This window comes from Chlorocebus sabaeus, chromosome 13 (genome assembly GCF_047675955.1).
Source record: "Chlorocebus sabaeus isolate Y175 chromosome 13, mChlSab1.0.hap1, whole genome shotgun sequence".
Lineage (NCBI taxonomy): Eukaryota > Metazoa > Chordata > Mammalia > Primates > Cercopithecidae > Chlorocebus > Chlorocebus sabaeus.
Window position 1 is genome coordinate 100262999 of NC_132916.1, and position 26238 is coordinate 100289236.

General features: G+C 38.5%; 1 protein-coding gene and 1 pseudogene across 5 annotated transcripts in view; both read left to right on the plus strand.

Annotated features, from left to right (window-relative positions):
* Positions 1–26238, plus strand: part of FILIP1 (filamin A interacting protein 1) — a 311881-nt gene that overhangs the window by 259327 nt on the left and 26316 nt on the right. The window contains exon 1 of one of the 5 annotated variants that reach the window (XM_073022648.1): positions 7343–7849. The exons of the other annotated variants lie outside the window; for them this stretch is intronic. The gene's annotated coding sequence lies outside the window, so the exon portion shown is untranslated. Of the gene's footprint in view, positions 1–7342; positions 7850–26238 lie in introns of those variants that run through there. 5 annotated transcript variants of the gene reach the window in all.
* LOC103239942 (MICOS complex subunit MIC19 pseudogene) lies at positions 23399–24565 on the plus strand (annotated as a pseudogene).

The following is a 26238-nucleotide window of genomic DNA, read 5'->3' on the forward strand; positions in this document are numbered from 1 at the left end:
TGAAGATCGTTGTATTTCTCGCACACATGAGTATGAGGCCTGCAATTAGTACCACTTCATGGGTAAAATAATCTGTATGTGTGCTGAGGAGAAATAATGCAGTATTGAGACATTTCAGATTAGATAGGATGTGCTTCCAAATATCTTGTGACCTTCAGAGGATCATCTGAACTAAGTTTTACCTCTTCAACTGCAGTCAATTTCTTCTCTAGGTTACTCTAGCTACACAGTGTGAGACCCTCATGAAATCTGTCACCTAGAGACAGTTATTTTCTTAGTCTCCTGCATTTCATTTAGAGACAGATAACTCTGAATTCAGTTACTAAGTCTATCACTTATGGTCTATGACTTTGGATAGGTTATTTAACCTCTCTGATTTTTGGTTTCCTCTTAAATAGAATGGGGATAACTAAGTACCTATCTCATAGCATTTTATGTTCATGAGATAATGAATATATAGCCCCATTCATAAGGCATAGCATGTAATACCTAAAGGGATAATTTCTTTTACTTATCTGTGTATTAAACTCTTGCAGGAAAACAATACAAATTTCACTAACTCATGATTTACAGTTTATCAAACTAAGACATTTTGAGAACAATGCAATGCGTAGCAAAAGTAAACTCTTCTATTGTTTGAGGGTAGTTGTTTTTGTATTTAATTACATGTAGACTCAGGAAAACTGAAAACCTACTGCAGTTAGAGACTTCAAAAAAGGGAAGTAGCAAAGTACAAAATTACATGGAATCAATAAGCAAAAAATCAATAGTTTTCATATTTCCAAACGACAAAATAATATAAACTATGTTACATATAAACTATATTAAATATAAAACATCTAGGCATAAAGCTAAGAATGTGAAAGACCTACATAAAGAAGAATCTTAAATGCTACATAGAGACATGAAAAAGACTGAGACCAATGGAAAGGATCATATTCTAGGACTGGAGGACTCAACATCATAAAGATGTCAAAGACCTGGCACAGTGGCTCACTCCTGTAATTCCAGCACTTTGGGAGTCTGAGGCAGGCAGATCACTTGATCCCAGGAGTTCAAGACCAGCCTGGGCAACATAGTGAAACCTCATCTTAAAAAAAAAAAAAAAAAGTAGCCAGGTGTTGTGGCACACACCTGTAGTGCCAGCTGCTTGGGAGGCTGAAATGGGAGGATCACCTGAGCCTGGGAGGCAGAGGTTGCAGTGAACCAAGATTACACCACTGCACTCCAGCTTGGGTGACAGATTGAGACCTTGTCTCAAAAAAAACAAAAAAACAAAACAAAACAAAAACCCTCAAGTCTCCCAATATTAATTCACAAATTTAATGTAATCCTAATATCAAATTTTTAATGTAATTCTAAAAATACCTTTTTTTAAAGTATGGGAACTAAATTAAGGGATTCTAAAGTTCATATGAAAAATACATAAGCAGCTGGGTAGGCATGGTGGCTCATGCCTGTAATCCCAGTACTTTGGGAAGCCGGGATGGGTGGATCACTTGAAGTCAGGAGTTCGAGATCAGCCTGGCCAACATGGCGAAATGCCGTCTCTCCAAAAAAAAAAAAAAAATTTCCTGGGCATTGTGGTGTGCGCCTATAATCCCAGCTACTAGGAAGGCTGAGGTAGGAGAATCACTTGAACCCAGGAGGCAGAGGTTGCAGTGAGCCAAGATCATGCCACTGCATTCCAGCCTGGGCGACAAAGTGAGACTCCACCTCGAAACAAACAAACAAAAAAACAAAAACCCATAAGGAAAAATAGTCAAATTTTGAAACCAAAAACAAGTAGAAACAAAAAATTTTCCAGCAAAAACAAAAACTCATTTTCAAGCTACAGTTCATAAAATAGCATGGTATTGGTACATGGACAGACCATTAGAGCTGATGGAACGTCTGGAGATAAGATTATATAGATATAAAAACGTAATATATTTTAAAGATGGCATTGCAAATCGGTTGGCACAAGTTGGGTCCCTTAGTAATGACCATTATTATAGTCATCTTTTTGTATGGCTCCTATACTTTATTTGTAAACATGGGGAACAACTGATCATATTTTAGTGAGAGTATTTTCCCCTGCCCTAATCTAATGTCTACCATTTCAGGAGAACCATCCATATAACAGTTGTGGTTTGTGTCAGAAGAAACTTTAGCATTTACATTTTAAGTTTCCAAAGAACAGATAAATTCTTTGTAATAAAAAATTATATTTGAGGAATAAAATAAAACTATGAAATATATAGCTGGAAAATCATGGCTTACTTTCCATTTTAAAAAGCAATATTATGATTTTTAGCCATATAAAATCTTATGAGAAGTAAAATATGTGGTAACTAGAAGCATCCTTTGGAAGAGGAAGTGCTGGAGTTATTTTGCTAAGGTCATAAGTTTATTGCTGTATTTCTATAAATTTGTATATTTAAAAAATAAAAAGAAGTGACAGGACACACTTTGTGTGTATATATATATGTGTGTGTGTGTGTGTGTGTGTGTATATATATATATTTATTTTTTAAGACAGACTCTTGCTCTGTCACCCAGGCTGGAGTGCAGTGGTGTGATCTCAGCTCACTGCAACCTCTGCCTCCCAAGTTCAAGCGATTATCCTGCCTCAGTCTCCTGAGTAGCTGGAACTACAGGCGCCCACCACCGTGCCTGGCTAAATTTTGTATTTTTTGTAGAGACTGGGTTTCACCCTGTTGGCCAGGCTGGTTTTGAACTCCTGACCTCAAGTGATCCACCTGCCTTACACCTGCCTTGACCTTCCAAGTGTTGGGATTACAGGTGTGAGCCACTGCACCTGGCCTCCTCACACTTTATATCTTGAAAGGATTAAACACAGCTTAAACTTACTTATTAGAATAATCTGTAGAATATTAATTTTCTTTTCCCAACAGCTGCATAAAATGAATTGCTTTAAATGAGGAAAAAAAGCGAATATGAAGAGCTGTGCCTAATAGTCTACCAAACTGAAGGATTTAAAAGCATGCATTTTTTTTTTTTTACAGAAGTTGTTGTGTGTTATTTAGCATCTACCAAACTGAAGGATTTAACAGCATGCATTTTTTTTAACAGAAGTTGTTGTGTGTTATTTAGCAGAGTCCAGATACAAATTTACTTATTTTGAAAGTCTAGCACAGATTTACCCTATAATTTCTAGATGAAAGTAGATTGTGAGTGATTCAGTTTATGTATATAGATGAAAATTCATGCCGATTTTTCAGAGAGATAAATAAGCATTAATTAATCAGACAGTCCTCAGGAACCAGAGTAGATGAGACATTTTAAGAAACACACAATGAAAATCATCAGGAAATAACAAACAATCCAGTTAGAACGGGACTTTAACAGACAAATTTTCCATCAGTAGTTACAGCCTCAGAGTCTAGCCACGTGACAAACATTTAGACAGTGAACAACTAGTGCTTTGTCGTAACAGATTTTAAAAATGCTTTCTGACCTATCAATACACTGAAACTATCACTAATCCAGGCAACTGTAATGATCAACTGTAGATCAATTCTAACTTTAACAGACGTTCTTTATGTCAGAAATGCAAAATCGAAGTCTCCTATGGATTTTTTTTCATGAATTGAAGCATCAATGAGATGCATACATTTCAGAGAAAATAAATTAATCCAGGTTATAGAAGCAACTGTATTAAAAGTGAACACTTCCAACAACTGAGGGGAGTTTTTGGTCCCCGCATTCCAGACTAGTTGGTTTGAGTTTTTAATTGATCTAATCGCTTATTTCAGCCTCATGGACAAAATCGGGTATGGAAAAGTGATGTGAGATTATTCTTCTATAATAAAAAACTCTGGGAATTCTGCTCTAAATTGGCAGAGATTTGTCATCACAATAAATAACAAGTAAATATTGGTTTTGCATTATACATCAAGAAAAAGTTAAGAAAGGAAAGTGCTGGAAAAATGTGTTGTCTTGTATCACTACAGTGAATAACTACATTGTTTTTGTATTTTTACTTCTTTTCTAGAGTGGAAAAAGGTAGTCAGATTAGCATTACAAATCTGGGACTCCAGAGAGGAGGTTGAAACTTGGGAAGGTGGTGTTTTCAATGTTTGGAGATTGCTCCTCTTCTGGCTCTTTGACTGTGTGTGCACACGCTTTTTCCAAGAATGCTTGTGTTTGGAAAGCGCTTCATGGTGGTGAAAAGTTTGAACAAAAAAGATTAATCAAAGTTTGGGTCTTTCATGCTCAGTGCATAACATATTCAGCTCTTGGATGTGAACTCTTAGCCAAGAAACTATTCAAATATTATTCAGGGGCTGAATGTGAGCTTTAACTGAAAAGAAGAGGTCAACTTTACTTAGTCTTAACTCATTCCTCTTAAGTTCAGAAATGCTGTGCCTTAAGGATTTTAAAAAATAGTTTCTGCATAGCTCCTAATATCATATAAGAGGTCACTGAGAGTTCCTTTTATTTATTTTATTCTTAAATGCTTAAGGAAGCACATTCATTTGACCTGAAGTATAAAGGAAACAGGAAATGGTGGACTATGACTGCACTACATCCAGGATGCTCTTAGAGGGGAGGAATGCTCTAGTCTACCTAGTCTTTGTCATTTAGTACATTGTGACTAAATAACACAAAACAACTTCTGTAAAAATCCTGTATTCAAATCAGGAAAGTGTTCTTATCTACACTACCATTCCTCCATCCAGTACTTTCTGATTTACTCAGCTTTCCAGTGCTCTCAGATTTTTCTCACTTCTGGAATCTGTAACATACTGTAAGTTTTGGATTATGTTACTCCCAAGGAAGAAGGCGTAATTGTGGGAAGAACTGTTGTCCAGACTTGATACACCATTTCCAAGCTTCCAAGGTGGCATCCTGGAAGAATGCACCTCTGCCCCAACTGAGGAAGGCAAGTGCAGTGCTTCTGGTATATCCTATGATATTCTTCTTCCTGCCTGCTCACTCCAGCCCTGCAGTGCCTCCATTTCTTGAAATTCTGGAGCACACCCTGCTCTGCTACAAAAAAAAAAAAAAGGTTCGTGAGATGAAAGCATATTGCATTGGCAAGCCCAGTGATTGCCCAAACACGTTGAGAAACTTCCAACTTGCCATATGCTAAACTAGATCTTTTTCATAATTCAGGAATCATGTCCTCTTTACATCTCTTTTCCTTATCAATTTGAAAAAGAAGCAACTGAAAGAAGACTTGTTTTAAAGAGTCACTCGGTCAGGTCATAATGCTTAATGGCAACCAGTTACTTAAAGGATGATAGGAGCCTGGATACTCTATCTCTAGGATCCAGTGCTTTAAAAAGTTGTAATTGTTTTTAGAAGATTCCCACTCATAACTGGACTTAGGACTCGACCTAGGGTCCAATAATCACAATAATACTTTCCACATGCACTATATTACATTGTAGTGTACATTTCAGTTAATAAGGAGTTGAAGAAAGGTTGTATATGATTCATAGAAAAACAATTAGGCACCAGTGTCTAAGACAATGTCTGGTCCTTGGTGGGCAACCAATTAAGTATTTGTTGAATGAGTGAATACAAGATACTTCCTGAAAACAGAAAGACACAGAAAGAACCCTGCCCTTCAGAAGCTAATAGTGGGACGTTTCTTGCTACTGTAACTCTAGGGAGGGTTACACCACCATTTAAACGTCTCTGGGTTCCAAGAGGCTTCTAATAAACAATGTTATTTAGCCAAGGGAGTGTTAATTAATTTATAATAAATATAGCCATTTTGAGTGAATCTTTTAAATTAACTTTGAATATAATCATTTAGTGGTATTAAACAGGGAGGGAAAAAAACCTGTCTGTGATTGACGTTTGTGGTATTTTTTAAAAAGGTTTTTTAAAGGTAATAAAACATTTCCCCTTGCTATTATCATTTGTCTCTAAATATTGGTTTAATATGGCTTGAACATGAGCAGTGCCTCCCCAGGACTATAATTCAAGTTTGAATCACTAGAAGCAAACTGAGTACAAGATGCCACTTGACTATATAATCAGTCCTGACCCCTTGATTCCCATTTTTTTTTTCACATGGGTTTATGTTGCTTGTCAAAATTAGACCACAAGATTATATTTTCACAAACTGCCTACCATGATCAAAATTAAACTGTGCAGAAACATATTATATATTGTGGGTCCACTACGCATCAGATTCTGTGGTCTTGACTTACATTACTATATTTAATTCTTTTAACAACCCTGTAAGTTAAAACCCATATCCCTGTTATACAGCTGAGTTAACCGAAGCCACAGAGTTATGAAATATACCCTTTGGTTATCTTCCAAGTAGTTGCCAAGCCCAGATTAAGTCTATCAATCAATTGCCAAGACGCCTCTTCCCCCAGCACTAGTGCAGCCTTGCCAGGCAGTGGCAATAGTTTCTTGTTTTCTTCTTCAATGTCAGTTTCCCCACCCATATTAAAAAATAGCTAAAAAACAAAACAATAACTTATTATTGTTAATAACTTATTATTGTATAAACAAAGCTACATTATTTGATTGTAACTCTGTAATGAAAACACATTTATTTAGTACTACAACCTTTAAACATGCAATAATTATTATATTCAGTTCAGGCTATTAAGAAGTTAGACATATTCTTAAAGAAAAGGGCATGACTGAACATTAGGGATGTAAGAAAGCAATGATCTTGATGTTATTTTTTTCGTATTCTGTCATATGCCATATGCCATAACATAATGGCTTATACTTATGTAGTATAAAAAATATCTGAAGACTTAAAAATGCTCTGCTAACATTTAATTCTATTAACTTAAAGTTAATTTGACTAATTTATCCGGTATTGTGCTTTTATTCTGTAATTGAAGTGAAATTTCATAACATAAATGACATACATTTCTATGCATATGGCTTAGAAAAAATTATACTGGAATTTTTAATTTACCTAATGGCTTTTTGACTAGATTTATCACTCATACACTCTCTCAGGAAGAAGGAAAAAAGGAATGAGGGGAAGGAGGGAGGGAGGAAGGAAGGGAGGAAAGAAACAATGGGAAAAGAAAAGAAAAAACAGAGAAGAGGGACAACTGATTTGAAGATGATAGAAGCTTTTGAAAACATTTTATATAAATGATGATACAGATAGTCTTCTAACTTTAGCTGCATGTATTCACCTACTTTTGTTTGTGCGGGTAGCAGTTTTTGCCATTTAAAAACACTTAGGGAAAAAAATTCAAGTAAAAATATTTTGTAAAGACGAAATGATTTTTAAAATGAAAAGTACTCGGCATTCTGTAGCCCATGCTGTAGTGTTTTCATTTAGATACCATGTACATTAACTGGCATTTTAGTTGAAACGTGAATTTTCTCCTGTTGGCTGAATCATAGATTAGGCTCTAGTGGGATCCCTATTTAAATTCCAATATGTGCTGAATAGAACTGTATAGAGTTTAGCTAGTTTGAAAAATCGGGAGTGAGGCCCATTTGACATTTTCTGCATATCTTTTCTTTATTTCATTCTTCCTCCCCAGCTGTATCCCTCTCCCAATGCATTTCCCTTAGCGTGGAGTGTAATTCCCGTTCACTTGCTTTGCTTCTTAAGCGCTGCCTTCCCTTCCAGTCTTGGGCAGCTCCACCCCTTCTCACAGACCAAAGTAAATCTGCACAATAATGAGCCATATAAGGGAGGAATGACATCATCAGTTAGTGGTCCCAAGCTGTTTTGCACAACATTCACCTTTCATTGTTCTGATGACAGGGCTGGAATGTGACGGTTAATTCCCTGTGGAGTAGGGGGCTGAGCAAGGCCTGCAGCTGTTGAACAAACTTCAGTACCCCCTTATAAAAAAACAAAAACAAAAACAAAGCTACTATGCTTCCTAGTATTAAGGTAAGGAAGTCAAGATCTGTTTTGATTTAAGCAATGTTAGTTACTCTTGTCCATGCGCATTTCATTTGTTAATAGGCTTACTTGGCAGTAAACTCATTTCTAAGTGTTACTGCAAAGAGCATCTTGGAAGCTGGTTTTGGATATTTGTAGAGCCCTGACTAATCTGACAAGGGCTGTAAGAACTCGACAACCTTTCAGTTTGCAGCCACAGGTTTTACTGAGTGTGGATGGTGACAAGCCTTGAAAATCCAGCTTTTTGTGACTTTCCTTGATGCCTCAGAATCCTTGATTGGAACTGTCCAAGATGCACCTTGTTATGGTATGAAGAGCGCTCCTGGTTTTCTATGGTGGGGGAAGTAATCTCATCCTACAGAAACCTTGGGGAGTTTGTATCAGAACTGAAAAATCTCTTGTCTTACTACCAGCAGTCCTACTAATGTGTTCTGAAGGCTTTTAACAGGCAGCCTTTCTATATACTGTAAATGTATCTTCTAATGTATGATTTCTTGATGAGCAAGCAACTAATTTCAAGTAAAATATTCTTCCCAAAGGTTTGTTGTTATTGTTGTTGTTGTCATGTGGATTTTCTACAGCTCTCTCTTTGCATGTGTGGAAAAGGCTTGTAAAAGTTGGCAATGAATTAGAATGCATAGCGCTCCAAAGAAAGCCGTGTTTGTTCTGAAACACTCAGTGTGGAAGTGATAACAAGAATAATAAAGTAAATAGGAGGTTTGATTTCAAAGTGGGAATGAGATTAAAGTTTGGATTATGTTGAACAAATGCGTAAAAAGTTGAACTTTAGTAATTTTTCAAAATGCCAAAAAACATTGTCTAAGTTCAGCAGAGCGTACAAAAATAAAGAGCTTGATTTAGGGCTCAGTAGGGCTGAAAGATCTGTGAGTCTTTCACAAAAGAACTTCATTTGGCCAAAACCAAATTTTTGTAATGTGATTTTAGATTCACATGACCCGTTTTATAGAAATTTGAAATAGGGGCAGATGGTATGGTTTTCATTTGTGTAGATTTAATTTATGTAACATTGGTTGTTAATACTGTTTTGTCTCTGTGTTTAAAGTGATGAATATCTTGAGTTCAACTATGATGAAAATCTTGGGTTCACTACATTGATCTTCCTGGATTCTTAATTCCATGTGACTAGATGAACTTCTGTTTACTTGTAAAATTAAGTATCCTTTCCACAACAGAATGATGCTCACATTTGTTTTTTTTCTAGATCAACGATAGTCAAGATCAATACAAAATTGAGTCTGAGGTTTTGGAGTTTTGTTTATTGTTTTGACATTTTATTTTTTGAATTAGTTTTAAAGTTGTTCCAAAACTGGGTGAGATAATTATTAAATAAATGTTAACATAATAATTCAAAAACTTGAGTAAAATTTTACATAAGCTTATATTTAAAACTTTTTAAAAGACCTTTAAATATCATGGCAATAAATTCAACTGCCATTTTAGAAAGAAAGAGGTTTACTTTTCTGAGTAAGTAAATGAAAACACACCAATAAGTGGTGTATATACTTAAATTAATTTGCTACCTAAGTACGTCTATGTTATTTTAAACAATCTTATTTGTGAAAATGGATTTACCCGAGACAGATTAGTAGTATCTTAATTAAAAGTTTTACAATAAAATGTTTTTATGTTGTGAGCTCCCACACTGTATAAGCTTAAAACCATGACTTTTGCCCAGCACTGTATAAATGTTTGTGTGGAGTAAAATGAGGTGTATGGTAGCTTTATGGATTGTCTCCAACTTGTCTGACTAGTCTCAGAAAACCTCATTCATGCTGCCAGCTCCTCCTGTTATGTTCTGTGTGACCACAAGTGCATCCCATGGGGGAAAGGCTCCTCACACTGTGGGAGGTGTATGTGGGAGGAGACCCTCACACATTGGAGACCTTCATACTGCGAATTCAGGGACTGAAAAACCTACCTGCTTCTAATATCCTCCCTGCCCTCTGGCTTTCCCCAGGGAATCCCTCCATTTAACCTACTTCTGAGGGAGAGAATTTCCTATGGCAATACGCATTTCCTAAATATAGCATCCCATAATTGGGTGTGATGAACCTGGGCAACACATTCCTTAAGAATGGGATATGAAAGGCCTCTTTGAGTTGGGGAGAGAAGGCGAAGGGGCCACCTGGAAGGGAGAGCCCAAGGTCACACATTTAAGTGACAAACTTGTATGGTTCATGGCTTTGCCTATTCCTAGTGAAAATTATTAGGTAAATTCATTCACCTAGCTGATTCTTTATACACATGATCGAAAATAAAGAATACTACCTGCTTTTTCTTGTTTTGAAAGTATTTCATCTGACCAATCTGAGCGGGTGTTTGAAAAGTACTTTGAACAACAGAAAATAGGAAAGCACCATGAAAGGCATATTGTTGTCCTCTCTGGGGAAAGGACCTAAGAACAGAAATCTGAAGGTTGAGAAAGAAGAGCCCATGAGACTACGGTGAACTGCTGTCTTGGTTCGTTCAGGCTGCTCTAACAAAGTACCATAGACTGGGTGGCTGATAAACAACAAAATTTTGTTTTCTCACAGTTCTGCAGGCTGAAAGTTCGAGATCAGGGTGCCAGCACAGTCAAGTTCTGGTGAGGGTCCCCTTCCTGGTTGCAGACTTCAGTCTTTTCCTTATATCCTCATGTGTGAGAGCTCTCTGGGATCCCTTTTCTAAAGGTAGTGATCCCATTCATGAGGGCTCCACCCTTCTGACCTAATCACCCCTCCAAGGCCACACCTCCTAATACCATCACATTGGGGGTTAGGGTTTTAATATACAAATTTTGGAATGTGAGAGGATATAAACCTTCAATTCATTGCAGTCGTACAGGTTGTAGCTTACAAGGGCGCCTGACCAGTGAAGGAATAGGAGCTGAAATAGAGCTGCAGCATGGCACTGATTCCTCAGAGAGGAAGGAGATCTTTCCAGTTCTGGCAAATGTGCCATGTGGGTTGTGCCCCTGAGAGCAGGAGAGGGGTATTGGGAAGGCTGGCACTTCCTCCATCCATGTCCCCATCCATGGGTGTCCCCGAGTAGCCTGTATTTAAAGGATAACTGGCATTTAACATAGCCTTGCAATATATATATTTTTATTCCTATCCCCTAATGCACTGACAATGGAGAGGAGACATTCTGCCCATCTTTGCTGAATTATTGAGTTAATTAATGAATCATGGTTAGATTCTATATGAGTCAAGGAGCTTCATACTAGAGTGTGTGATCAGAGAGTTTCCTCTCAGTGATTCTCAAATATGGGCCTCCAGGATGGTCAGAAATTATCAGAAAATACCAGCCATTTCTATGGCTCATAGGAGCAAACAACTAACAATTCCCTAGACTTTAATTTTTATTATGACTAAATGTTATTTACTAGTTACATATTGAGCAATTTATTTTACAACATATATAGCATTTATAAAGTTAAATTACCATGTTACCAGATTTTCTGGAAGACTAAATCAGTATTTTACAATGCAGTCTAGCTGCCACCCAGTTTGCAAATACCTACAAGTTTCTGCTTACCTAGTAGTAGGAAATGTAATCATCTCCGAGATGTATAATTTGTTATTAGCCATGAACCTTTCATGGTTTTCAGTTCTCGCCATCTATGCATTTTAAAGGTAAATTACTATGGATTAAATGTCACAGTTTAGCTTGTTGTGGGTTGTTGGGCTAAACCCACAGAGAGTCCACAATGCAGATTCTCAGTTTATAATTTTCAACAACTAGCTCCAAGGACCATCATCAATATGCCTATTCTAGAGCAGAATTATACATAATTCCCTCAAAATCTGATGAAAAATAAAACTTTATTTGTGATAATTTGCCTGAGCTTTGTGTGTGTGCTATTCAAATTACTTGAATTATACTAGCAAAGTAAATGTAATTAAATTACTGGATTTTAAAACAAATTATAGGATATATAATATTTTTGTAGCTTAAAATCGTAAATATAACTACAGGATCTTCTCTTATGAAGCAAAAGCAGTTCACAAAAACTGCTAGCAACAGGTCTACTGATTTTTCTCTTCTCTTCCAATTTTTTATCACCAAGTTCTTTTTTAGAGTGGGACTATGTGAAATAGGCCTTCCTGCACTGGGCTAGGTCAAAAATTTGAGATCACATTCTCCAAAATGTTGCTGGTCTTTATAAGACAAGAGGAGAAAACAAGTGTACAAGGGCTTTTGTAAACTCATCTTCACTACTAAGAAATACAAAACAAAAACAAAGCTCAAAAGTTTTTGTCCTGATGGGAAGGATTCACTATTTCTTTATAAAAAATGATTCTCTAGCACTCAGAAATCAAAGCTGGAACCAGGGTGAGGCAAGTGAGGCTCTCGCCTTGGGTGCAAAATTTAAGGTGATGCCAAAAAACTCAGTAATCGAGATATATTTTAATGAACTATTTAAAAAGTATCAAAATTAATGCAAAAAATTTACGATAAAGAAAATATCAAAATTTCAAGTGAAGACAGGCTCTGACTCTGCAGTTGTACAACCCAACCCTCATCCACTTCTCTCTCATCCCAGCCCTGCGTAGTATATGAAGGACACTGATTAATTTTGGATAACTATAATAATAATCACCATATTGAGGAACTGAGGTAATTTATTCAGAAGTAACATTCTATAATTGGATCATTTGTAACACAAAGGATATGCTTGAGGTTTTGGATACCTCATGTACCCTGATGTGATTACTACACATTGTATGACTGTATCAAAATATCCCATATACCCCATAAGTACATATACCTATTATATACCCACAAAAATTAAAGATTAAAAATTAAAAAAATTAAAAGGTAATGCTCTTTCTGAGTTATTTGGTAAAACCATGCCATATTTTTTTAACAAGGTACTTAGCTCTGTACTGTACTCTAGCTGGGAAAAAACGCATTGTGACTAAAGACTTCAAACTACATGCAAGCTTGACTCTTTTGAGGTTCATTCATCTTTAATTACTATCATGCCCTTATGAGTTTTAACCTGCCCTCTATCTTGAAAGACAGAGAAGCATACACAAGGGGAGAGTTGAAGAAAAGCAAAAATAGTGTTCTGAGAAGGAAATTAACATGGTCTGCCTAAGAAACAAGCTTAGGATGGCTTTTTGGTGACATTTGTGTTGCAAAACAGAGTCCGATGGATTAAGATGGGGACAAGTGACAAAATCTTAAGGAATCAAAGAGACAATTGATGCTCTGGAGCTAATGCTGATAAATTTGGAAATGTGGTTGAAAAGTGGGAGTGTCAAGAATGTTGGTCAAAAGGAGCCCTGAAATCTTACACCACCTTATTCCAAGGAAGAGAAGTAAGAATGAACATAGGCAGAATGTCCCCTTAAATATTTAGTAGCACAGATTGACATGTGTTCCAAGGATGGTGGTTATCACAAGAATGGGTAATCAGGATAAGCTTTAAAAAAACTCTCACTTCCCATTTCCTTTTCCCAAACAGTTTGTCCTTAGACCATAAGAAGAAAGATAAATTAACAAGTATCTGTGGAGTAGGACAGAGTGAGAATACTTTCTCTAGCATAAGTTTGACTAAGTATCAGAAGGATTTCAATAAGGAAGAAAAGCCAACAAACTAAATTACATAAACATGGAAGGGAATAAGAGAATCACCCACAGTCACAGACAAATGTGAAAGTTCCATGGCACTGTGAGGAAAGTAAAAATACAACCAAAGACCAAAGGAGCTGAGACTGGAGGTGAGAGAGGGGAGCTAAAGATTACAAAGGAGATTTAAAAAAACAATGTTATTAACTGGGCACGGTGGCTCATGCCTGCAATCCCAGTACTTTGGGAGGCTGAGGTGGGTGGCTCACTTGAGGCCAGGAGTTTGAGACCAGCCTGGCAAACATGTGAAACCCCATCTCTACTAAAAATACAAAAATTAGCCAGGCATGGTGGCATGTGCCTGTAATCCCAGCTATTTGGGAGTTAAGCCAGGAGAATTGCTTAAACCCGGGAGGCCGAAGTTGCACTGAGATCATGTCATTGCACTCCAGCCTGGGTGACAGAGTGAGACTCCATCTCAAAAGAAACAAACAAACAAACAAAAACATTATTACAGAAAATTTCAAACATTTACAACATAAAGAGAATAGTATAATGGACACCCATGTACCTATCACTAATCTTCAACAATTAATTAACTATGACCAGTCTGGTTTCATCTATTTTTCACTCCCCTGAATTATTTTGATATAAATTTCAGATATATAATTTCATTCACAAATATTTCGATGTGTACTTCTAAAAAATAAGGACTCCTAAAAATAAAGGACTCTTGCCATAATCCATTATCTAACCTAAAACTTAATAATCATTTCTCAATAATACAATTTTTCCAATTATCTGATTTAAAAAAGTAGTTTGAGTAAGAATCCAAAAGATTCCAGTTGGTTGATATGCCTTCTAAATTTTTAAAAAATCCATAGGTTTCCCTTTCTGCTCCCATTTTATCTTGCAATTTATTGATTGAAGAAACTAGTTTGTTTATCCTATACAGTTGCCCACATTTTGGATTTTTCTGATTGCATCATCATGAGGTCATGTAGCAGTTTCTTGCTCCTGTCTTTCCTTTAAACTAGTAATTAGTGGTTATAGGAGCTTGATTTGATTCACGTTCAGGTTTTTTTTGTTAAAAGAATCTTTCATGGGTGGAGGTTTGTATACAATGTCTGGCTGTCTCTTTTTGAGAAACACTGATGAGCATTACCTTCATCCATTATTTCAAAATGGTGGTATTCCAGAGTTACCTCTTTATTTATGCCAATAGTGGCATGTTTTCATTTCTTAATTTATAAATAATAAGGAAAAACAAAGAGTTTTTTTTTTTTTTTTTTTTTGAGACGGAGTCTCGCTCTGTCGCCCAGGCTGGAGTGCAGTGGCCGGATCTCAGCTCACTGCAAGCTCCGCCTCCCGGGTTCCCGCCATTCTCCTGCCTCAGCCTCCCGAGTAGCTGGGACTACAGGCGCCCGCCACTGCGCCCGGCTAATTTTTTTCTATTTTTTAGTAGAGACGGGGTTTCACCATGGTCTCGATCTCCTGACCTTGTGATCCGCCCGCCTTAAATTAAGAAGAAACATGTTAATATCTCTCTCTTAATGTTTATATAGGAAAAACTAGTTTCCTGTCTCATATACAGATATGAGGGAGGTCTGGAGAGTGTTTTGAAAGGCTCTGTGCATTTACCTTTTAATTTTATATTATTATATAATATGTTTTATTATATATTATATATAATATTTTTTATATATACACATATATGTGTATCTATATCTGCATATATATTCACATACAAAAAACCCTTACTGATCCTGCCCTACCTGTTTCCTGTGTTCACTTTCCTGTTTCTCCTTCCTTTTACAAGCAGAGTGACATGTTCTGATTTACCCTCTTTTAGAATCATTCCAGCTTCTGGGAAGAGAACAGACTGTGGGTGGACAAGAGTGGAAGCTGGGAGTCAGATTAGGTGGCTCTTGCAATAATCCAGAGAAGAGATGATAGTGGCTTGCGCCAGGGGGATAGCAATGGAGGAAGTGAGAAGTAATTGGATTCAGGATATATTTAGAAAGTAGAATTGACAAGATTTGCTGAAGAATTGAATGTAGGGATGTGACTCAAGACAGCTCTAAATTTCAGTCCTAAGCATCTGGAAGAAGTGGTTGTAGGTGATTGATTTGAGGAAGATGTGGTTGGAATTGGGAGCTCAGAAGAAATAAAGAAGGAACAGCTCAGTGGGCTCAGAGCTAATTGAATGACAATGTCCACGCCACTGAATGGATTGATGTCAGCAGGAGGGAGATCTGGAGAGTGCTTTGAAAGGTTCTGTGCATTGACCTGCCTATTTAATTAATAATTGGGGTCATCTCGCCATTGACACAATGCTAGGTATAAGCTGATATTCTGGGTGACAAAATAGAGTCCAAGGGGCATCTTGACAATTCTAAGATAAACTGAATCAAGCAAGATGAAGTTAACCTAAACAGAGTCTTGCAAACCTGAGCTGTCCAGGCAATATCCATTTGAGCAATAGCATTGTTATTAAAGCACAGTGTTTGTGCAAACAGATCTGATTCAAAATCCCAACCTGCCTCTTCTTAGTCATGTTCTCTTAAGTTAAACAATAATTTACTTTATTTATAAAATGGTACAGTATTGCCTTGCTCAAAGGGAATGAAGATTCAATAATAAAGCTCTCACACTACCTAAGAGACCTTTCCTTTTATTTCATATTTTCAAAATTAGGTATTAGCAAATATTGGAGTTGGGATGGGCTTTATTTAAACTTTATTTTATTTCAATAGTTTGTGGGGAACAGATGTTTTCTGGTTCAGGGGTAAGTTCTTCAGGGATAGCTCTTTAGTGGTGATTTCTGAGATTTTGGTGCACCGATCACCCGAGCAGTGTACGCTGCACCCAGTGTGTAGTCTTTTATCTTTTACCCTCCTACCCTACTTCCCCGAGTCCCCAAAGTCCATTATATCATTCTTATGCCTTTGCATCCTCATAGCTTAGATCTCACTTTTAAGTGAGAACATATGATACTTGCTTTTCTATTCCTGAGTGACTTCACTTAGAATAATGGTCTCCAACTCCATCCAGGTTGCTGCGAATGCCGTTATTTTGTTCCTTTTTATGACTGAGTAGTGTTTCATGGTGTGTGGGTCTGTCTGTCTATCTATCTATCTATCTATCTATCTATCTATCTATCTATCTGTATCTCAACTTTTCTTTATCCAGTCGTTGGTTGATGGGCATTTAGGCTGGTTTCATATTTTTGCAGTTGCGAGTTACACCTGCTAAAATATGCATGTGCAAGTGTCTTTTTCATATAGTGACTTCTTTTACTCTGGGTAGATACCCAATAGTGGAATTGCTGGATCAAATGGTGGTTCTACTTTTAATTCTTTAAAGAATCTTCATAATGTTTTCCATAGTGGTTGTAACTAGTTTACATTCCCACCAGCAGTGTAAAAAAGTGTTTACACATGATGTGATCCCTTTTCACCACATCCATGCCAACATCTATTATTTTTTTATTTTTTAAATATGGTTACTCTTACAGGAGCAAGATGGTATCTCATTGTGGTTTTGATTTTGCATTTTCCTGATAATTATGTTGAGCATTTTTTCCAAATGTTTGTTGGCTGTTTGTATATCTTCTTTTGATAATTGTCTATTCCTGTCCTTTGCCCATTTTTTTTATGGGATTATTTATTTATTTATTTATTTATTTATTTATTTGCTGATTTAAGTTCCTTTTAAATTCTGGATATTGGTCCTTTCTCAGATGCGTAGTTTGCAAATATTTTCTCCCACTCTGTGGGCTGTCTGTTTACTCTGCTGTTTGTTTTGGTTTGTTTTGTTTTTTGAGAGTGCAGTGGCACAATTTCAGCTCACTGCAGCCTCCGCCTCCCGGGTTCAAGCAATTCTCCTGTCTCAGCTTCCAAAGTAGCTGGGGCTACAGGTGTGTGCCACCAAACCCAGATAATTTTTATATTTTTAGTAGAGATAGGGCTTTACCATGTTGCCCAGGCTGGTCTCAATCTCCTGACCTCAGATGATCCAACTGCCTTCGCCTCGGCCTCAGCCTCCCAAAGTACTGGGATTACAGGCGTGTGCCACCGTGCCCAGTCTGATTATTTCTTTTGCTGTACAGAAGCTTTTTAGTTTAGTTAGGTTCCATCTATTTATCTTTGTTTTTATTGCATTTGCTGTTGGGTTCTTGATTATAAACTCTTTGCCTAAACCAATGTCTAGAAGAGTTTTTCCGACGTTTCTTCTAGAGGTTTTATGGTTTCAGGTCTTACATTTAAGTCGTTGATCCATCTTGAGTTGACTTTTGTATAAGGTGAGATGAGGATCCAGTTTCATTCTTCGACATGTGGCTTGCCAGTTATCCCAGCACCGTTTGTTGAATAGGGTATCCTTTCCCCACTTTGTTTTTGTTCGCCTTGATCAGTTGATTGGTTGACTGTAAGTACTTGGCTTTATTTCCAGGTTCTCTATTCTGTTCCATTGGTCTACATGCTTATTTTTATACCAGTACCATGCTGTTTTGGTGAATATGGTCTTCTAGCATAGTTTGAAATCAGGTAATTGATACCTCCAGATTTGTTCTTTTTGCTTAGTCTTGCTTTGGCTATGTGGGCTCTTTTTTGGTTCCATATAAATTTTACAATTGTTTTTTCTAGTTCTGTGAAGAATGATGATGGTATTTTGATGGGAATTGCACTGAATCTGTAGGTTGCCTTTGGCAGTATGGTCATTTTCACAGTATTGATTCTACCCATCCCTGAGCATGGGGTGTGCTTCCATTTGTTTGTACCATCTGTTATTTCTTTCAGCAGTGTTTTGTAGTTTTCCTTGTAGAGATCTTTTACCTCCTTGGTTAGGTGTATTTCTTTTTGTTGTTGTTGTTAGGTATATTTCTAAGTGCTTTATTATTATTATTATTATTATTATTATTATTTTTGCAGTTGTTATAAAAGGGATTGAGTTCTGATTTGATTCTCAGTTTGGTCATTGTTGGTGTACAGCAATGCTACTGATTTGTGTATAGTGATTTTATATCCTGAGACTTTACTGAATTCATTAATCAGATCTAGAAGCTTTTTGGACGAGTCTTTACGATTTTCTAGGTATTGGATCATATCATTGGCAAACATTGACAGTTTGACTTCCAGTATTAGTCCATTTTCATACTGCTACAAAGACATTACCTAAGACTGAGTGATTTATAAATAAAAGAGGTTTAATTTACTCACAGTTCTGCAGGCTTGGGGAAGCCTCAGAAAACTTATAATCATGGTAAAAGGCAAAGGAGAAGTTAAGTACCTTCTTCACAAGGCAGCAGGAAAGAGAGTGCAGAGGAAACTGCCACTTTTAAAACCATCAGATCTCATGAAAACTCCCTCACTATTATGAGAACAGCATGGGGGGAAGCACCCCTATCCAATCACCTATCAGCAGGTCCCTCTCTTGACACATGGGGATTATAATTTGAGACGAGATTTGGGTGGGGACTCAGAGCCAAACCATGTCTCTTCCTCTTTACCGGTTTGCACGCCCCTTATTTCTTTTTCTTGACTGATTGCTCTGGCAGGGTGGGCTTTTAAGAGCCTCTTGAAATAATATTAGGACTAGAAATTGTGTGAAGTAATGTCTGAAACATTACTTCCCCAGAAAAAGTTTTCTTGTCAGCCCTTCTAACACCACCTGAAATGTCAGCTCTTCTCTTTATCTTCCTCACCTGTGCTTCCGCCTCTTTCTGCCTTAAGATTAATAACCAATTTTATGTTTTCTATCATATTTTAAGTCACTTGCTAGTAATATTTGTTTACAATCTTTCTCCCTTTACTGACGCCTCGGAACCCTTTTAAATTTTTTTTCTGGTTTTTGAGACATAATTTATATACAGTAAAATTCACCAATTTTAATTATACAATTTGATGAATCTTGACCAATGTATGCACCGTCAACAATCATATAGAACATTTGGGAATATAAAGTTGAGCTATTAAATTCTAAATTCACATTTGAAGCTCATAATGGAACTACTGTGCCATTCATTTACCTGGGTTTTTATTCTAATTGCCATTATTTAATTAAATGTAAAAAACAATCACGAATTGGGAGGCCGAGACGGGCGGATCACGAGGTCAGGAGATCGAGACCATCCTGGCTAACCCGGTGAAACCCCGTCTCTACTAAAAACACAAAAAACTAGCCGGGCGTGGTGGCGGCGCCTGTAGTCCCAGCTACTCGGGAGGCTGAGGCAGGAGAATGGCGGGAACCCGGGAGGCAGAGCTTGCAGTGAGCTGAGATCCGGCCACTGCACTCCAGCCTGGGCGACAGAGCAAGACTCCGTCTCAAAACACACACACACACACACACACACACACACACACACACACACACACAATCACATTAATAAACACTTTTCTAAATGGCAAAAAAAAAGAAAAAGAACACCTGGGCCCACACTTTTAAAGTCTTCTAGTTGAAAATAATTAAATTTCTGAACATGCTGATAAGTGATCAATTTGCAAGTTAAAAAGTGTAATTTTGGCTGGCCCTAGTGGCTTATGTCTGTAATCCCAGCACTTTGGGAGGCCGAGGTGGGTGGATCATCTGAGGTCAGGAGTTTTAGACCATCCTGGCCGAGATGGTAAAACCCTGTCTCTACTGAAAATAAAAAATTAGCCAGGCATGGTAGCACATCCCTGTAGTCCCAGCTACTCAGGAGGCTGAGGTGAGAGAATCACTTTAACTTGGGAGGCTGAGGTTACAGTGAGCCAAGATGGCACCACTGCACTTCAGCCTGAGTGACAGAGTGAGACTGTCTCAAAAAAAAGTATAATTTTATTCAGTATGAAATAAGAAATTAAGAATATGTTTAAGAATAGTTATTAAGAAAGGCAATAAAAATTTAAAATCTCTATTAATTCATTTAGTTGTCTTTCTTTGTTCTCTAAAGAGGACTAAATGCTTGCAGAAAATTTAAAATTTGCCAAGAATAGGTTTGATTTTAGGATAGGATACTTAGGGCTCTACCTGTGACTGCTGATGGGAATCAGGGTACTAATTTATTGTTTTAGTCTTAGTCTTAGTCTTCTGGTTTGTTTCCTTTTCATGCTTCTAAACAGAAGCAAAGCATAGTTGAAGAATGGGAAGGTGAGCAGAGAAGAGAATGGAGAGGAGGTGGTAAGACTAGTTGGCACAGGCAACACTTAAATCTCTTATTCTGCTTCTTAAATAGCATAATTACATGGAAATGGTGCCAGTAATGTAGAGCAACTTAGTTGTTTGAAGTGCAAAATGAAATTATAACTATTAGGAAATTGTTGGAAAACAAGAGATGTAATATGCCATAGGCATTATGTTTTGTGAATAGATATATGCTATATTTCTGAATGCTGAATGCTTGTTTAATGTAAAATGAGGATTTCTAAATAGGAGGGAAGAGAAAAAACATCTGCAAGTAGAATGCTGAATTGACTGGGGAGGTGGATAAAGTGAAACACAAGCCTGTTCCTGCCTTCCCAAAACCCTCTTCCTTGGGTCCTCCTGTGTTGCTCCATGGCTCCCTCTTTCTCTGTATCTCCTTCTCCTCTTCCCTCTCTGCACAGGCCTTCCATAGGTCCTCTTTATTCTTTTTATCTCTCATTTTTGGACATTTCCCAAAGTTTTTTCTCCATCCTGTCCTTTTTCTCTCTTTAGATATTTTCTACTTTGGAGATCACATTCATTTCTATGTCTAAGGAAATATCACCTCCATTATGGAAATAAAAATCTAACAATTACCAAGCTTTTTAGCACTGTGAAAATTTCTATGTAGGGTGGGATGGCTGACAAAATGACCCCATGTTTCCCTCTGATTTTCTTTCCTCCTAGGAGTTCCCGCACCTTAATTACCACTATTCTTTCCAATAGACCCAAGGGTGTACTGCTCCAACATTAGATTTTTGATCCAACTGTGTATGAAAATCCCTTTCCTTTTTTTTTTTTTTTTAAAAAAAAGAACTATAACGGACTGGGCACAATGATGCACATTTGTAATCCCAACACTTTCGGAGGCCAAGATGGGAGGATTGCTTGAGGTCAGGAGTTTGAGACCAGCCTGAACAACATAGTAAGATCCCACCTTGAAGAAGAAGAAGAAGGAGAAGAAGAAGGAGGAAGTAGAAGAGGAAGAGGAGGAGAAGGAGGAGGAGGAAGAAGAAGAACTAAGACAAAGCAGTGACACAAAAACCTACGAGAGAAAAAAAGCCTTAATTCAGCCTGTTCTAATAGTCCCATAGCTGTTTTATAGGTTAAATAGAGGTTGTTCAGCCTCCAGTGCTACATACAGGTAGACAGATTATAAGGGATATCTTGCTCAGTCCATATAGAGAAAGCTCCCTGCCTCATTTGAGGTTTATCAGTTGAGAGACACATTTCTTTTCTAATAGGCTGACAGCTAAAATTGACAGATTCTTCAAGGGAGGCCATTGTTCATTAGACAGAGACACTCATCTAATAGCCACTATTAATATAAAATTGCTGGCCTAATAACAACTGCGATATCTGTTCAACAAAAATGTGTACTCACTCAGCATTGTGAAGAACTTTTTTTAATACATCTCTATATAGGTAATTTCCAGATACATATTTCTTTTCTTCATTTTCTTTTTTTTGAGATAGGGTCTTGTTCTTTCGCCCCGGATGGAGTGCAGTGACATGATCTCAGCTCACTGCAACCTCTGCCTCCCTGGCTCAAGTGATCCTCCTATCTCAACCTCCTGAGTAGCTGGAATTACAGGCACACGCCACCCACACCCAGCTAATTTTTTTTTTTTTTTTTTGTAGAGATGAGGTTTTGCCATGTTGCCCAGGCTGGTCTCTTAACTCCTGGACTCAAGCAATCTGCGCGTCTCAGCCTCCCAAAGTGCTGGGATTACAGGCTTGAGCCACCGCTCCAAGCCTACAGATTTATATTTCTAATTCAAGTTTATATCTTCATTCTTTCTCTTGTTTATACACTCAGTCAATATTTCTTGAGCACATCCTATGTGTCAGGCATTACACTAGGGGCCAAACAAGACAAACATGACAGCTACCCTCATGGAATTTGCATTAACAGAGGTAGGCAGACATTAAAAAAATTGTAAGTTGGGATAGTCATTGCAGTAATTGAGCTCCATAGAGACAGCGCCTGGGCGAGTGAGAGCCAGATGAGCACTGGGCGACTCTGCCTTGCTGAGGAAAAATAACTAAACATGGGCAAAGGAGATCCTAAGAAGCTGAGAGGCAGAATGTCATGATATGCATTTTTTGTGCAAACTTGTCTGGACGAGCATAAGAAGAAACACCCAGATGCTTCAGTCAACTTCTCAATTTTTTTTTTTGGAGACGGAGTCTCACTCTGTCGCCCAGGCTGGAGTGCAGTGGCCGGATCTCAGCTCACTGCAAGCTCCGCCTCCCGGGTTCACGCCATTCTCCTGCCTCAGCCTCCCGAGTAGCTGGGACTACAGGCGCCGCCACCTCGCCCGGCTAGTTTTTTGTATTTTTAGTAGAGACGGGGTTTCACCGGGTTAGCCAAGATGGTCTCGATCTCCTGACCTCGTGATCCGCCCGCCTCGGCCTCCCAAAGTGCTGGGATTCCAGGCCTGAGCCACCGCGCCCGGCCTCAGAGTTTTCTAAGAAGTGCCCAGAGAGGTAGAAGACCACGCCTGCTAAAGATAAAGGGAAATGTGAAGATATGGGGGCAAAGGCGTTTATGAAAGAGAAATGAAAACCTATATCCCTCCTAAAGGGGAGACAGAAAAAGAAGTGCAAGGACTCCAATGCACCCAAGAGCTCTCCTTCGGCCTTTTTCTTGTTCTGCTTTAAGTACGGCCCGAAAAGCAAAGGAGAACATCCTGGCCTGCCCGCTGGTGACGTCGGGAGGGACTGGGAGAGATGTGGAGTGACTGCTGCAGGTGACAAGCAGCCTCATGAAAGGAAGGCCGCGGTTCTGGGGTCGCGGCCTTGCTCCCGCTGTGCGGGGAAAGAATCCAGACCCTTCCACGCGCGCGTGGGCGCGGGGGCCCCGAAATGCTCCCGGTTCCGCGCTAGGTCTCCGCCGGGGCAGGACCCGGAGCCATGGGTGGCACCAGCACCCGCTGCGCCGCCTTCCAGGGGGCCGAGAATGAGAGCATCACCGTGGTGAAGGGCACCCGCTTTGGGAAAATGTGACTGATCGAATGAAGGAATCCTCTCCATCCGGTTCGAAGCCTCAGCGGTGTCTGGTGCTTGTGGCGCCTCCGTTTCTGATGAAGAATTGAAAAGAAGAGCAGCTGAGGAGCGGGCACTGGAGCAAGCCGAGAAAGAATCTGAAGATCGGAAACGACTAAAGCAAGCCAAAGAGCTGGGCTGAGAGAGGGCTCTGCCAATGGGCAGTTAACCAGAGCCATCCTGCGGGCGAGGACATCAAGCGAGGGGGAAGGCGCTAAGGCAAAGCACCTGGCTAGGCAGCTGGAAGAGAAGACCCAGTGCTAAAGAAGCAGGATGCATTCTACGAAGAACAGCTGGCTAGACTGGAGGAGAGGAGCTCAGAGTTCTACAAAGTCACCACTGAACAATATCAGAAAGCTGCTGAAGAGGTAGAAGCAAAGTTCAGGCGGTCTCATGAGTCTCATCCAGTCTGTGCTGATCTGCAGGTTACCGTGAGAACACCCACCAGACCCTCAAATGCTCCTCTCTGGCCACTCAGTATATGCACTGTGTCAATCATGCCAAACAGAGCATGCTTGAGAAGGGAGGATAAAAACTTTCAGAACGAGCAAAACACCATCAACGTTAATTCCAGAGATGGAACATTTTTTTTTTTTTTCCTAGTAAGAAAATAACCCATTTGAAGAGAAGACCACTAATGAGAAGACCACTAAAGAGAGACACCAAGAATGGATTCAGCAGAGTCATTTCACATTTTGAACAGCAGCAATTTGAAGGGCCAAAGCCTTGATCAGGGATCAGTCATTAAAGGACACACTTCAGTATTAGTAAACCCTCTTATGATGATTAAAAGAGAAGGGCAGCCCTCTCCACCGTTTGGTACTTTCTATTCAACTTCCACTGACCATAAAATGTTTCTCTTCAGAGCAAGCCCCATCATTTGGTGAACCTCCACCCCAACGAAGTAGGATGGGGTGGGGGGTTAAATTAATAGGAGTGGGGTGTGGAGAGAGCCAGAAAACACAGATCAGGGGCAGCAGTGCTGGGTGGAATTGTCTAGGCTATGGCATGCTGGCTTTCTCTCTCTTTCTTTTCTCCTTTGATTATGTAAGAGCTGTTTCATTTTAACTTATTATGGTGATTACACAGGCAAGAAGACAAGAAGGAGAGAAAATGTACCTCTTCTACTGGAATAATGTTTATGATTACAAGTGAGATACTATATTTTTATCAATATGAAGGCAACCTTGGCTGATATAACCTCTATACTGAATACTCACATCTTTACTTCACTCACTATCAATAATAAATATATTTTCTGACAAAAAAAAAAAAAAAAAAGAAAAGAGGGCTGCGAAGCTGAAGGAAAAATATGAAAAGGATATTGCTGCATATCGAGCTAAAAGAAAGCCTGATGCAGCAAAAAAGGAGTTGTCAAGGCTGAAGACAGCAAGAAAAAGAAGGAAGAGGAGGAAAATGAAGAGGATGAAGAGAAGAAGGTGAAGAAGATGAAGATGAGGAAGAAGATGATGATGAATAAGTTGGTTCTAGCACGTTTTTTTTTTTCTTGTCTATAAATCATTTAATCCTCCTATGCACAACTCTCTCCTTTTAAAGAAAAAAAATTAAAATGTAAAGCGTGTAAGATTTGTTTTTAAACTGTACAGTGTCTTTTCTTTTTGTATAGTTAACACACTACAGAGTGTGTTTTTAGATAGTCCTGTCCTGGTAGTATTTTCAATAGCCACTAACCTTGCTTGGGACAGTATGGAGGTTGTAAATTGGCATGGATTTAAAGCAGATTCTTGTTGGTGCACAGCACAAATTAATTATATATGGGGATGGTAGTTTTTTCTTCTTCAGTTGTCTCTGATGCAGCTTATATGAAATAATTGTTCTGTTAACTGAATACCACTCTGTAATTGCAAAGAAAAAAGTTGCAGGTATTTTGTTGACATTCTGAATGCTTCTAAGGAAATACAAGAAAAAAATATATGAGTTGATTAAGTGTCATAAAAGAAAACTGGGCCAGGCATGATGGCTCCCACCTGTAATCCCAGCATTTTGGGAGACTGAGGCAAGAGGATCACTTGACCCCAGCAGTTCAAGACCAGCCTAGGTGACATAGGGGCGACTCTGTCTCTACAAAAAAATAAAAATTTTAGCCAGGCATGGTGCTATGTGCCTGTAGTCCCAGCCACCAGCCATTTGGGAGGCTGAGGTCGAAGGATCGTTTGAGCACAAAAGGTTGAGGCTGCAGTGAACTATAATCGTACCACAGCACTTCAGCTTGGGTGACAGAACAAGACCTTGTCTCTAAGAAAAAAAAGACTGTAGGATATTGATATTACAGGAGTCTATAAGAAGTTCTGACTTAATTGGGTTTGAAGAAGTGACATTGAAGTGAAAGTTAGAGGATGAAAAACTAGCCAGGAACATTCAGGTGAGTGTGACAGAATGAAAAAAAGGAGCAGGGAGGAAATACTAAGCAGAGGACACAGCATTTGCAAGGAATGTTAGATAACAGGAGAGACTGACTGGAGATGAACTTATCAAGGAGGTCAGGTATTGAGTCCCATCATTCCCATCCCCAACGTCTTGGCCTGTAAGAAGTTTGATTGCAGGTCTGTTTGCACAGAAGGCTATTGGCA